Below are 14,005 nucleotides of genomic sequence, written 5' to 3'. Positions count from 1 at the left end.
GAGGCAGCTCCAAGGTAAAAGGCAGGAGGTGCACAGCAGTGGGGGGAGAGGCAGCTCAAGTGTCTGCACTTGACAGCCTCTTGACCAAGCCAGTCAGGATCACCTGTCAGAGGCTCTAATATCTACCAGTAGATCCCGATGTACTGGTTGGTGACCACTGCTCTAGGGAATCTCCTGGTGAAGCTAAGGCAAGTTGTAGTTCTTCTTCGAGTGGTCCCCGTGGGTGCTCTACTCTAGGTGTCGGACTCGTCCCAGTGCCGCTGATCAGAGGCTTTTCGTAGCTGTAGTCGGCCGGTCTGCGCGTGCATAGCAGGCGCCGCACGCTGTTTCTCCTGTCGCGCGGTCCAGCCCCTCCGCCAGTTCCTTTCAACCGTCCTAGGTTGCTGACGGAGCTCCGTGTCTCTCCTCAGAGGCAGCTCCTTTCAATTGAAAAGTTAAAAATTGTCATTAGTTTTCCTTAGGTTATTGTTAGTTATTTGTTAGTTAAAACAAAAACAAACAAACAAAAAAGTTAAAGTTAGACGTATTTAGTCAGTGTTACTTTTGTTGTTACTGGTTTCTTACTACTATTTTAATCTGGTAGACTCAAAATGCCTGGTTCACCGGGTTTAAGAAATGTTCCCTGTGTAAAGACCCCATGCCAGCGTCCGATGGCCATGACGAATGTATACGCTGCTTGGGGGAGTCCCTTATACCGAGCAAGTGTGCCCACTGTTCCAAACTAACGGCCAGGTCACGTAGGGACAGAGACATGAGGCTCAAGCTCATCCTCTTTGATAAGGCTCTGCAGCTTTCTGAAGCGGCTCAAGGGGACCCCTCTATGGAGCGCAAGTGGAGGTCGTCACCACCGAGGGGATCGACTGAGAAGAAAGGGAAGAAAGCCTCCCCGGCGCGATCCCTGACCGCAGTCCCTCTGTCTAAACTCAGTGAGGGTGACCAACCGGGTACCTCCGGAACGGGTTGTCAGCCCGCGAAAGAAAAATCGGAGAGGCATAAGTCTTTGGTGCGCTCCTCTTCAGTGCTGGCGCCTTTGAGCGCTATTAATGCTGCAGAGAAGAAAACGGCTCCTCCGACTCATAGGTGGCCGCCTACGCAGGTGCCGGATCTGAGGACCTCGGCACCGACGGTGCAGGGGCACGGAAGCATGATACGGCACCGTGGCCGGCACCGCTTCAATCGGCGGCACTGACAGCGCAGGCGGCACCGGGGCACCGAACGCCTACGGTGCCGAGTGGCAGTCACACTGCGGTACCGGAGGCGGCACTGCAAATTCTTAAGAAACCAAGCACGGCACCGACGGATCACCACAGTTCGGTTCCGCATAAGGCACTGGTAGGAGACTTAGCCTCCCAGCTTCATTGGTACAGCACTCCCCAATACTGGTCTTGGACGATGAGGATCAAGCCTCGAAACATTCCTCTGTCAATGAGCCCCGCACCACGCCTTCAGCTGTTCCTACAAATGCTCAAAGTTAATCGGTTCCAAGAAGTGTGTCCCCTTCTCCCTCACCAATGTTTTCCCTGGCACCGTCTCCATCCCCTCCACTGTACCATTCTCCGCGGGAGCCTCGTTATCACCATAGCCCGTGTTCTCTGCACCGGCACTCGAGGCCTCACTATACTTACATATACAGGGACCCCCTACCACATTATGGAATACATACTAGTAGATCTCATTCACCTTCGAGGTCTTACTGCAGGAGATAGAGCACTGCCCATTCATCCAGGAGGCCGTCTCCTGACTGCTCCTATCGCCATGGAGGGAGAGATTCTTCTTCTCATCATTACACAAGATCTCGTTCTCCTTTTGTCCCTTTCAAGGGTTTGGAGTTGCTCTTTACCCACCCCCAGCCAGACTCCCTGGTAGTGGATGCAGCCCTTAATCGTGCCAAGAATCCGCAGGTTAAAAATGCAGCAACGGAGAAAGAGGCCAAAAAACTAGACATCTTTGGTCGAAAAGTTTATTCTTCGTCCACCCTCCTTCTTCGCATTGCCAATTATGTGGCACTTCTGTCCAACCATGGGTTCGATAACATCGCCAAGTTGGCAGGACTTGCCCAGAATGCCTTCAAAGAGTACAAGGCCATACTCCGCGCCGTGGTACAGGAGGGGTACGCTTGCTCTAGAGCTAGTCTACAGATAGCCATGGATGTTTCGGATACTGCCGCAAGATCAATAGCCACCACGATACCCATGCGCAGAGCATCATGGTTGGCTGCTGCTCGGGCCCCTAGGGATTTGCAGGCGAAATTCGAAGACCTCCCTTTCAACAAATGGAAGTTATTTGCGGAAAAAACTGATGAAGTGTTACACACTGGGAAAGACTCGCGTACGACCCTGTGTACGCTTGGCATGTACGTACCACCGTTCTTTTGTCGAAGTTACTTCCCTTATCAGAGGTGATATGATTTTCAGTTCCAAAGACGACAACCTTGTCCTTTTGGTCAGACTCGATCCAAACAAAGACAGCAGCGTAGACGTCCGCAACCATCTAGGGCGACCAACGTACCACACACAAAACAACAGGTTTGACTCGCCTATTGAGGGCGCAAACTCACCAGTCGTCGTTGCCATTACTGCCGATACCATACCCATCTTCCATCATCGCCTTCGGCCTTATTACAATCTTTGGGCCGAAGTAACCACCGACAAATGGGTATTGGAAATAATATCAGGTTTCACAATCCCCTTTGCTTCTATACCCCCCTACCCATCCACCAACCCCGTCCCTTTTCAGGGACCCCTCTCACGACACTCTTTTGCGACAGGAGGCTCTATGCCTACTGGCCATTGGAGCCATAGAGAGAGTTCCGAAAGAGTTCAAAGGGAAAGGTTTTTATTCTCGCTACTTCCTGATGCAAAAGAGGACAGGAGGATGGAGATGGATTCTCGATTTGCGTCAGCTCAACAGTTATCTGCAGAGAAGACATTTCAAGATGGTGACTTTGGCCACAATAATCCCATCTCTGAATCACAACAACTGGTTTGCGGTCCCCGACTTGCAGGACGCATATTTTCACATTACGATTCATCCAGTGCACAGACGCTTCTCATGCTTCGTGATAAACAATGACCATTTCCAACTCAGGGTCATCAGCTCCCAGAGTTTTCTCAAAGACTCTAGCAGTCAGCGCGGCATATCTCCGTCGCCAGCACATTCTCATTTTCCCCTATTTGGACGATTGTCTCATAAAGGCGCCAACGCATCAGGAGACCATGCGGAGAATCTCGTTGACCAGAAACACATTCAGTTCTCTCGGCCTTATAATAAACGAACAGAAGTTGACCATTGCTCCTACACAAAATATAAAGTTCATGGGGCAGTCCTAGATTCTATCACAGCAAGGGCATACTTACCTCTAGACAGGTTTCAATCGATACAAGAACTAGTAAAGGTCCTCGACATCACTCCAACTGTATCCGTCCATACGTGCCTTTGTCTTCTGGGCCACATGGCATCCACCACCTTCGTGGTCCCTCACGCGAGACTTCATTTCAGGGATCTTCAACACTGGTTAGGGGGAGGGTATACTTACCGCAAAAGCACAGCATTCACAAGATGGTCACTGCCGCCACATGTCCACGATTCCCTGCGTTGGTGGAAGCACACTGGAAACCTCCTTTCGGGAGTCCCATTCCGTTGTCCTCAGCCCTCCGTGCTTATAGCAACAGATGTCTCTCTCATAGGCTGGGGTGCACATATGGACAGCGATTGTGTTCAGGGCAAATGGTCTTCCACAGAGAAGACTTACCACATCAGTCTCTTGGAGTTACGTGCCATTTTCCTGGCATGCAAGCACTTTCTCCCATGCATACGGCACACCATGGTCAGGATATTCACAGACAACATGGCAGCGATGTACTATGTGAACAGACGGGGAGGTGCCAGATCTCGTTCCCTCTGCGCCGAAGCAATACGGTTTTGGAACTGGTGCATAAAGAACGACACAACCATCACAGTGTCTTACTTACCAGGCATCAGTAATGTCATTGCAGACTCGTTGAGCAGATGATTCCCTGTGGATCACGAGTGGGAGATAAGATCAGACGTACTACATTACATCTTTTGCAAGTGGGGTACGTCGACAGTAGACCTCTTTGCCACAGCGCACAATGCCAAGTGTCCCCAGTTGTGTTCCAGAGCAGGGATGGGAAGGGGATCTCTAGGCGACGCTCTTCTGACCACTTGGCACAGATCGCTCCTTTACGCATTTCTCCTGACAGTCCTAGTCACGAGGACTCTCGAGGAAAATAATGTTCGAGGAGGCGACAGTCATACTGATAGCCGCGGCATGGCCAAGGCAGCCGTGGTACCCACTCTTGCACAGGATGTCAATATGCCCACCATGGACACTCCCTCTTCACCCAGACCTGTTATCACAGGAGCAAGGAGCTCTCCTGCATCCAGACTCAATTCACTCCACCTCACAGCATGGCTGATAACTGGCTCAAACACGACGAGCATTTTTGTTCACAACGAGTCAAGACAATTTTGATGAGCAGTAGGAAAGCTTCTACTCGGAAAAATTACCTGGCAAAGTGGCGTAGGTTTGCTCAATGGTGTCAAACTCAAAATGTGCAACCCCTTGTTTCTCCTTTGTAGCAGGTCCTGGATTACATCCTCCAGCTTCATGATTCTGGCCTCTCCATGTCAACCCTGAAAGTTCACTTAGCAGCGATCAGTGCCTTCCATGAACCACTGCAAGGTTCCTCGAATTTTTTTTCCTATCAAACCACGAAAAGATTTTTGAAAGGTCTGATGAACTTACATCCACCCCACAGACCGCCTCCACCAGTCTGGAGCCTGGATTTGGTCCTGCACACAATAGTTTGTCCTCCGTTTGAGCCCTTGGTGTCCATATCGCTGTGAATGTTAACAGTGAAAGTCGTGTTCCTATTAGCGATTACCTCGGCATGCAGAATCAGCGAGCTAGGGGCGTTAATGGCAAGTCCTTCCTACACATACTTTTCAAAGGACACAAAGACATTGCGCCTACATCCGGCGTTTATCCCCGAAGTCAATACATCTTTTCATATTAACGAGCCTATAGTTTAACCACCTTTTATCCCAAGCCACATGCTTCTCCCTCAGAGACCTTGTTACACATGCTCGACGTGCGACGAGCTCTCGCCTTCTACGTAGAAAGAACCCGCTCATGGAGATGTACGGACAGGCTGCTCGTGTCGATAGCACAGCGTTCCAAAGGCAATCCTCTTTCGAGTCAATGTTTAGCTAGACTTATTACTACTTGCATCACGACATGTCATTCACTCAAAGGAAGGCCAGTCGCTTCTCAGCCTATTGCTCATTCCACTAGAGCGGTTGCCCGAGGCGTCCCTCTCAGCAACATTTGCCGGGCAGCCACCTGATTCTCTAGCACTTTTCGTACATCATTATGCTATAGTGCGACGCTGGGCCCCAGACGCGGCAGTAGTGTCTGTGGTTCTAGCCTCTGCAGACAATCATTGACCCAGTGCTCATCTTGACTACTGCTTTGTAGTCACCTAGAGTGGAGCACCCACGGGGACCACTCGAAGAAGAAGGGGAGGTTACTCAACTTGTGTAGTAACGATCATTCTTCGAGATGTGTCCCCGTGGGTGCGCCACATCCTGCCCTCCTCCCCGCTCCGGGTTTGTCTTCCTGTCTTGTTACAGATTCCGGACGGTGAGAGGAACTGGTGGAGGTGCTGGACCGCGCGACAGGAGAAACGGCGCACGGTGCCTGCTGCGCATGCGCGGTCCGGCTGACTACAGCTACGAAAAGCCTCCGATCAACGGCGCTGGGACGAGCCCGACACCTAGAGTGGAGCACTCACGGGGACACATCTCGAAGAACGATCGTTACTACACAAGGTGAGTAACTTCCCCTTTTCACCTGAGTTAGCAGCCTGGGTAAAAACTGTGGGGAGCCCTAGTCTTCAAATCAACATGCTTACTGAGATTTCATAGTGTTAGGCCATGTCTACACTTAAAACAATGTGTTGATGCAGCTCTTAAATAAAAATATTCCTGTGCTTACAAAGGTAGAATACTGCTCCTGTTGCTCTAGTTAGTCCACCATCCCGAGAAGCGGTTAGCTTTGCTGAGATGAGAAGTTTTCCTGTCATTATAGTGCTGTGTAAGTTGGTGGCATTTGGTTGGCCTGGCCTTAAACTCAACTTGCCAACTTGTGTGGAAACTGCAAGCTACTTTGTGTGTTAAGAATTTTTCTTTAACACCAGTTAAGAACACATCTTTGCTGGGGGAAAAAAATGTAAGGCCCAAAAGGCTTAAGTAGTTATATGAATTCAAATAGTCCATTTATTGTGTGTTGTAAGACTGCCTCCTAACCTAAGTTGATTTGCATTGTGGTACTTGTTTGTGTCATTGTTGGTGCTCTACTCCAGGTGTGCTTGTGTGTCCCTGTACTGCTGAAAGGAGAATTCAGGCAGTTGTGTTGCTTAGGCCCGCGCATACAGCTAACTTCTCTGTTTCTTTTCAACCACCTCTGCCTAAAGATGGAGTTGTTCAGTCTGTTTGAAACCATTGCTTTCATTTTTCTATTTCTATAGTTAGTTCCCAGAGCAAAAATTACAACTCTCATAATTTCTCCCTATTACATGAACATCCTCTCCCCCCCCCCCCCCCCCACTTCTTTTTTTCCTCTTTGGGGACCCATCTCTCAACGAAGTATTCGTGGCTCACGGGGCTTCACAAACCACCTTCCCTGCAAAGAGGCTGCCTTGTTGCAGACAAGCACTCCTGGTGCATACGCTACTTCGGGGAAAGCCTTAAAAGTGTGGTCTCTGCCAGCAACTTAGGTACAGGTCTTGCAAGGTCAAAGAGCTGAGACAGAAGATAATCTTCATGGGAGGTGGTCCTTTGACTCACTCTGGACCCAAGTCAAGAGTCACCTGGCAGATGTGAGTTTTCCCCCAGCCCATGTTACAAATTGGCTCCTCTGGGTGTGGGTGATCAAACCACTCAAGGGATCTTAGGGTATGTCTAGACTACAGAGTTTTGTCGACTAAAGTGGACTTTTGTCGACAAAACTATACCTGCGTCCACACTACCACTGAGTTTTGTCGACATAACGTCGACAGAACTTAGCAGTTTTGTCGACGCTGGTAAACCTCATTTTACGAGGCATAACGCTGTCTGTCAACAGAGTTTCTGTAGACAGCAGGTGTTGTTGCATGTAAACTGTCCTTTGCGTCTACACTACCATGTCGACAAAGCAGCTTGCTTTGTCGACAGAACTCAATGTAGTCTAGACGCTCTTTGTCGACAATATCTGTCGACAAAACTTCTGTCGACAGAAGCCTGTAGTCTAGACGTATCCTTATAGAGGAGAGCCAAAGGATTGACGGCACAGCAAGAATAGCATCCCGCCCTCCCTCTGGCCCAGCTTTCATCTCCCCCTCAGCAGGCCGCATCTCGCCCCCTCCCCCCCAGGATACCTGGAATTTTTAGGAAACCAGCACGACCTAATCCCTGGGTGTGCCAGATAACACGGGGCTTTTTTGTGTGTGTGCATGTGTGTATACAGTCAAAGATGTTAAGATTGCTTATATGTAATTGCAATATAGTCTATTCCGTTTTCAAGCATACTCATGCAAGTGTACTTATCAGGTGGCCAACCTTGATAGTAGCTGGAAGAGGCTGGAGATCTGGTAGTGCATATGCTGCCTCAGCTTCTTTATTGATTTGTCTCCACTGATGCGAAGGACCCTTGTATACTTTTAATCAGTAGCTCTGTTGATGATTCAGAGAAACTGCTGTGGAAAACTTTCCTCAAACTTTTTTATAAGACTGGGTATTTCACACAGAGTCATTCTCCTTAGTCTTAGTTTTTCGTGTTTTGTCCCATAGCCACTTTGCACAGTTGGGTCTCCTGATGTTTTGCTGCTTTGCCTTCGGCCTCTTCTGTCCACTCCACAGTCATACCACATCCATACTTATTCTCATTCGTTGTTACCCCGTTAATTCATTATCATCAATACATAAATCTATAAAATCTGTATGAATCATGTCACTCTCAATATCTAAAGGTTGTGGGTCAAATAAACAGGAGAGTGGGGAGTCCTGATAGTGAGCCCAGAGCTAGTTTCTAATGATCTGCAGAACACTTGCTATCTTTGATAATGTTGGCACTGAGGCAAACCCTGTTACCTATGGCTTACAAAAACTACTGTTACAAGCACTTTTGACATGCTTGTGGATCTGATGGGCACAGGCACCAATTCAGTAGCACCAGACAAGGACAGGATTAAGCACTCTGCAAAAATGATGACGTCAGTACATGATACTTCTTTTGAGATTCCATTCTGGGTGTGTGCGTACCCACATGTGACAGTTCAGAGATTTTTACCGTAGTGGTATCTAGGTTTGGCTGTAGTACCTTCAGTACATTAGGCCCCTCTGGCCCTACACCTTCTGAGTTCCTTTTTAATGACCATAGTGGTTGGAGTTCATTTCCCTTGCCTCACAAGGGCTAGTAGTTGTGGATCACTGGTGTTTAAGCAGAGGTTGAAGAAGAGTGACTCTCCAGCATTGAGCAAGGAGGGCAAAAGATGTAGTGTGGGCCAATAGACACATGAACGCTTCCCCAATAGGCTTCCTATCCCTTTAGAAATCCAACAACAAAAACTCCAGAGAGTGGTAGTGAACTTAGACTGAGAACAGAGGCCTCTACTAGTGCCACTGGAACCTTGTTTGTCAGAGGTCATGGAAAAAGCAAATGACACCTGTCTCCAACAAGACAGTGCTTTCCATCTCCATGCCCCAACTGTCTATCTTTTGTGGGGCATCCTACGTTGTTAGCATTACGCTCATGGTCTTCGATGTGGGTTGCCTAGAGGAAGGTACTGGTCACTGCATCTCTGGCACACTGATCCTTCTCCTGTCAGCTTGGCACAAATCCTAGTCTCCAAAATGGTGGGAGCAGACTTTGTTGCAGTACCATTCCCCCAATCCTCCTCCTCATGGCTCCAGTCTCCCGTGGTGACAGTTAGCTGTTGGACACAAGCTCAGATAGCCCATTCTATGGTCACCTGATGCCAATTCCTCTGTTTTGGAAAGGGAGTTCAGCCCTTCACCATGATAGAAAGAAGCACATTGGGTATGCCTGTGATGCTGATGCCTCCATGAGTCCATTTCTTGGTCGCTGCCTCACTGAGCTCCATGCACAAGGTGGTCAGGGTATAGGAGCTATCCCATGGGGGGATGATCCCTCGGAGCCTCTTCGTCATCCAGTCCTCATCCTCAAATGAGACAGTGGGAAGCTCCTCTTGAACTAGCCTGCTGGACAACTTAAAAGAATGTCCGATGCTGCATGCATAGGGTGGATATGAATTTGGTCTTGGAAGTGGAGGAGATGGCCAAATAAGTGGACACCCTGTTTTATGTGCTCTTGACCTCTGCTTCCACCCTTATTGTGCTACCGGTGCAAGATACGGTCCTAAAAATAGCAAAAGCACTTTGGCAAACTTCCTTACTCTAGCTCTCTCCCCCCCTCTCTTCCCCCCACCTCCAAGAGGGCCAATAAATAGTATTTCATTCTGGCCAAGGAATTTGAATATTTGTATACTCTTCTGTATCCAGGCTTGCTGGCCGTTTTGTGGTCCACGAGAAGGACAGACAAGGAAAAATCAGTTCAAGTTCCAATAATAAAAAGGCCAAAGTGCTGAACCTTTTTAGAAGAAAGATTTATTAATTTGAGTCTTCAGTTCTGGCTGGCCAACCACCAACCTCTTTTGAGGGAGGTACAGCTTCAACTTATGAGACTTGTTCTGTAAGTTCAAGGACTCACTGCCCCAGGGATTTGGGGTCATGATGGAGGAGGGTACAGTAACTGCAAGGTGCTCCCCCCAAATTGCATGGGATGGAGCTGATTTGGTAGCTAGGTTGGTGGCATTGGCAGTGGTCATGAGGTGCAGTTTATGACTTCACATCACAATATTAATCAAATTGGCAATATGTCCTGTCCAAATACTAACCATACACACTCAAGTCAACCTCTCATCTGTCATCTTCAAGAATGTCCTTATCAGATACATTTATAGAATAGGGACAAGAGCCTCACTTCACATCTTCACAGAACTTTGTGATCATTGGGGTCTCTGCCTCCAATGTCATCTCTCGCTCTACAGCATAGTCATCTATACCCAACTCTGATGCGCCAAATCTCCTAGAAGGGCATATTCTGATGTCTTCTGCAGTGCAGCACTAATAGACTATTCAAAGAAATTACCTTGTGCAGTAATGATGGTTCTTCACGATGAACTTTACGTACTTCGTAACCTACCATTGTTCCTCTATTTTAGAGTTCTTGTCAGTGACTATGAGGTAGAGAAGGAATTAATCATAGAATCATAGGACTGGAAGGGACCTCAAGAGGTCATCGAGTCCAGCCCCCCCGCCCTCAAGGCAGGACCAAGCTCTGTCTACACCATCCCTGACAGATGTCTATCTAACCTGTTCTTAAATATCTCCAGAGAGGGAGATTCCACCACCTCCCTTGGCAATTTATTCCAATATTTGACCACCCTGACAGTTAGGAATTTTTTCCTAATGTCCAATCTAAACCTCCCCTGCTGCACTTTAAGCCCATTACTCCTTGTCCTGTCCTCAGAAACCAAGAGGAACAAATTTTCTCCTTCCTCCTTGTGACACCCTTTTAGATATTTGAAAACCGCTATCATGTCCCCCCCTTAATCTTCTTTTTTCCAAACTAAACAAGCCCAGTTCATGAAGCCTGGCTTCATAGGTCATGTTCTCTAGACCTTTAATCATTCTTGTCGCTCTTCTCTGTACCCTTTACAATTTCTCCACATCTTTCTTGAAATGTGGCGCCCAGAACTGGACACGGTACTCCAGCAGAGGCCTAACTAGTGCAGAGTAGAGCGGCAGAATGACTTCACGAGTTTTGCTTACAACACACCTGTTGATACAACCTAGAATCATGTTTGCTTTTTTTGCAACAGCATCACACTGTTGACTCATATTCAACTTGTGGTCCACTATGACCCCTAGATCCCTTTCCGCCATGCTCCTTCCTAGACAGTCGCTTCCCATCTTGTATGTATGGAACTGATTGTTCCTTCCTAAGTGGAGCACTTTGCATTTCTCTTTATTAAACCTCATCCTGTTTACCTCTGACCATTTCTCTAACTTGCTAAGGTCATTTTGAATTATGTCCCTATCCTTCAAGGAAGTTGCAAACCCATCCAGTTTGGTATCATCTGCAAACTTAATAAGCGTACTCTCTATCCCAATATCTACATCATTGATGAAGATATTGAACAGTACGGGTCTCAAAACAGACCCTTGCGGAACTCCACTTGTTATCCCTTTCCAGTAGGATTTAGCACCTTTAACAACTCCTCTCTGACTACGGTTATCCAGCCAATTATGCACCCACCTTATCGTGGCCCTATCTAAGTTATATTTGCCTAGTTTATCAAGAATATCATGCGAGACCATATCAAATGCCTTACTAAAGTCTAGGTATATGACATCCCCCGCTTCTCCCTTATCCACAAGGCTCGTTATCCTATCAAAGAAAGCTATCAGTTTAGTTTGGCATGACTTGTTCTTCACAAACCCATGTTGGCTATTCCCTATCACTTTATTACCTTCCAAGTGTTTGCATATGATTTCCTTAATTACCTGCTCCCTTATCTTCCCTGGGACAGACGTTAAACTGACCGGTCTGTAGTTTCCTGGGTTGTTCTTATTCCCCTTTTTATAGATGAGCACAATATTTTCCCTTTTCCAGTCTTCTGGAATCTCCCCTGTCTTCCATGATTTTTCAAAGATCTTAGCTAAAGGCTCAGATACGTCCTCTATCAGCTCCTTGAGTATCCTGGGATGCATTTCATCAGGACCTGGTGACTTGCTGACATCTAACTTTCCTAAGTGACTTTTAACTTGTTCTTTGTGTATGCTATCTTCTAAACTTACCCTCTCTCTGCTTGTATTCACTACGTTAGGCACACCTCCAGACTTCTCGGTGAAGACCGAAACAAAGAAGTCATTGAGCATCTCCGCCATTTCCAAGTTTCCTGTTACTGCTTCTCCCTCCTCACTGAGCAGTGGGCCTACCCTGTCCTTGGTCTTCCTCTTGCTTCTAATGTATTTATAAAAGGTCTTCTTGTTTCCCTTTATGCCTGTAGCTAGTTTGATCTCATTTTGTGCCTTTGCCTTTCTAATCTTGCCCCTGCATTCCCGTGTTGCTTGCCTATATTCATCCTGTTATTTGTCCTAGTTTCCATTTTTTATAGAACTCCTTTTTTATTTTGAGATCATGCAAGATCTCCTTGTTAAGCCAAGCTGGTCTTTTGCCATATTTTCTATCTTTCCTACACTGCAGAATTGTTTGCTTTTGGGCCCTTAACAACATCCCTTTGAAATACTTCCAACTCTCCTCGGTTGTTTTTCCCTTCAGTCTTGCTTCCCATGGGACCTTACCTACAAGTTCTCTGAGCTTATCAAAATCTGCCTTCCTGAAATCCATTACCTCAATTGTGCTGGTCTCCCTTCTACCTTTCCTTAAGATCATGAACTCTGTTATTTCATGATCACTGTCCCCCATACTGTCTTCCACTTTGAAGTTCTCAACTAGTTCCTCCCTATTTGTTAAAATCAAATCCAGAACAGCTTCTCCTCTGGTAGCTTTTTCAACCTTCTGAAACAGAAAGTTGTCTCCAATGCAGTCCAGAAACTTATTGATGGAGGGTAACCTGTACGCTCTAGGTAGCCTCGTGGTGTATATGTGGGCTGAATGGACACTGCTACCAATGTTCGCTCTAATCTTTTCTGTCCACGTGCTGAATAAATTGTGTGCACCACCAATAAAATCCCAACCAATAGAAACACAAAACCTAGCTGTTTGGAACTTTTTATTACTATTCCAATAGGCATATCCATAATAGCGTGATTTAAAAAAAAATAATTTCACAGTACAGTTTCAGTATATTTAAATTCACAAAATATACAGAAGCTCTTGCAGTAACTTCTCATAGTAGTATAATTTTGTGATGGAATGACAATTCTAAAGTTTTCAGCTTAATATAAACTGATTTTTTGCGTGTAGTAGGCTAGATAAGATTTTTAGCTGTGTTCGTATAAATAAAGGTTTCAAATATTAATTTCAAACGTATTGAAAGCTGTAACTCTATTTACTAAATAAAACATTTAAATGAGAATTCAGAAATTACATTAAAAGGAAAGTTAATGTTGTTTGTGGCCCCTTTAATTAAAAAAGAAAAGTTATTTGGAAGAAGTTCATGTCCAAAACTTACTTTGGTACAGGTATAGTAGTGAAAATTATTTTTGTACAGGTTGAATCTCCCAAATCTGGCAGGAGCAATGCAGGGGCTGGGGAGCCCCCCGCCCTGGTTGGGAACCCCCGGTGTTAGTGAGGCCAGGTGACTGGGGAATCTCGACTCCAGGCAGGGAAAACCCATGTTGCAATGGAGCTGCTGGCCCTCAGCCAGGAATTCAAGCAAACGCCTGGTGGCAACGGTGCATGGGTGACCGGACAGCCTTTGCTGGGGAAACCCTGGCTGAAACGGGGCTGCTGAGGCGAGAGGCTGGAATCCCCAGTGACAGTGGGTGGCTGTAGCAGCAGGGCAGGGCATCTAGACGCTCTGGCTGGGGAACTGCTGGCAGCAGCAGGTCAGCCTCAACCATGGGGCTTTTGCTGCAGGGTGTTCCCCATGGGGGTGTCAGCAACCAAATGGTCCCTGCCAGAAACCCTGGGTCAGTCGGCAGGCAGCTGGGTCGGGGGAGCCGTGCTGGTCCAGTGTTAGGGGGAGCCAGTGACGGAGCAGAGAGCCCTGCAGCAGGGCTGCCTGCAGGGAAGCACTGACCTCCCCTGATTTGGCAAACTCTCTGGTCTGGGACAGCTCAGGACCCGAGGGTGCTGGATCAGGGAGGTCCAGCCTATATTGTCAGGCAGTCTGTTGCATCAGTGTTATAGTTATAAAATAAAATTAAAAAACATTTTAATGTTTTTTAGATG

The 14,005-nt window shown here is 47.2% G+C and overlaps 1 protein-coding gene across 4 annotated transcripts in view; it reads left to right on the top strand.

Annotated features, from left to right (window-relative positions):
• Window positions 1-14,005, top strand: part of USP9X (ubiquitin specific peptidase 9 X-linked) — a 282,963-nt gene that overhangs the window by 86,506 nt on the left and 182,452 nt on the right. The gene's annotated exons all lie outside the window — the stretch shown is intronic.

This window comes from Pelodiscus sinensis, chromosome 1 (genome assembly GCF_049634645.1).
Source record: "Pelodiscus sinensis isolate JC-2024 chromosome 1, ASM4963464v1, whole genome shotgun sequence".
In the NCBI taxonomy this organism is placed as follows: Eukaryota; Metazoa; Chordata; order Testudines; family Trionychidae; genus Pelodiscus; species Pelodiscus sinensis.
Note: the sequence above shows the minus strand (reverse complement) of the source record. Positions and strands in the feature narration are given on the sequence as shown.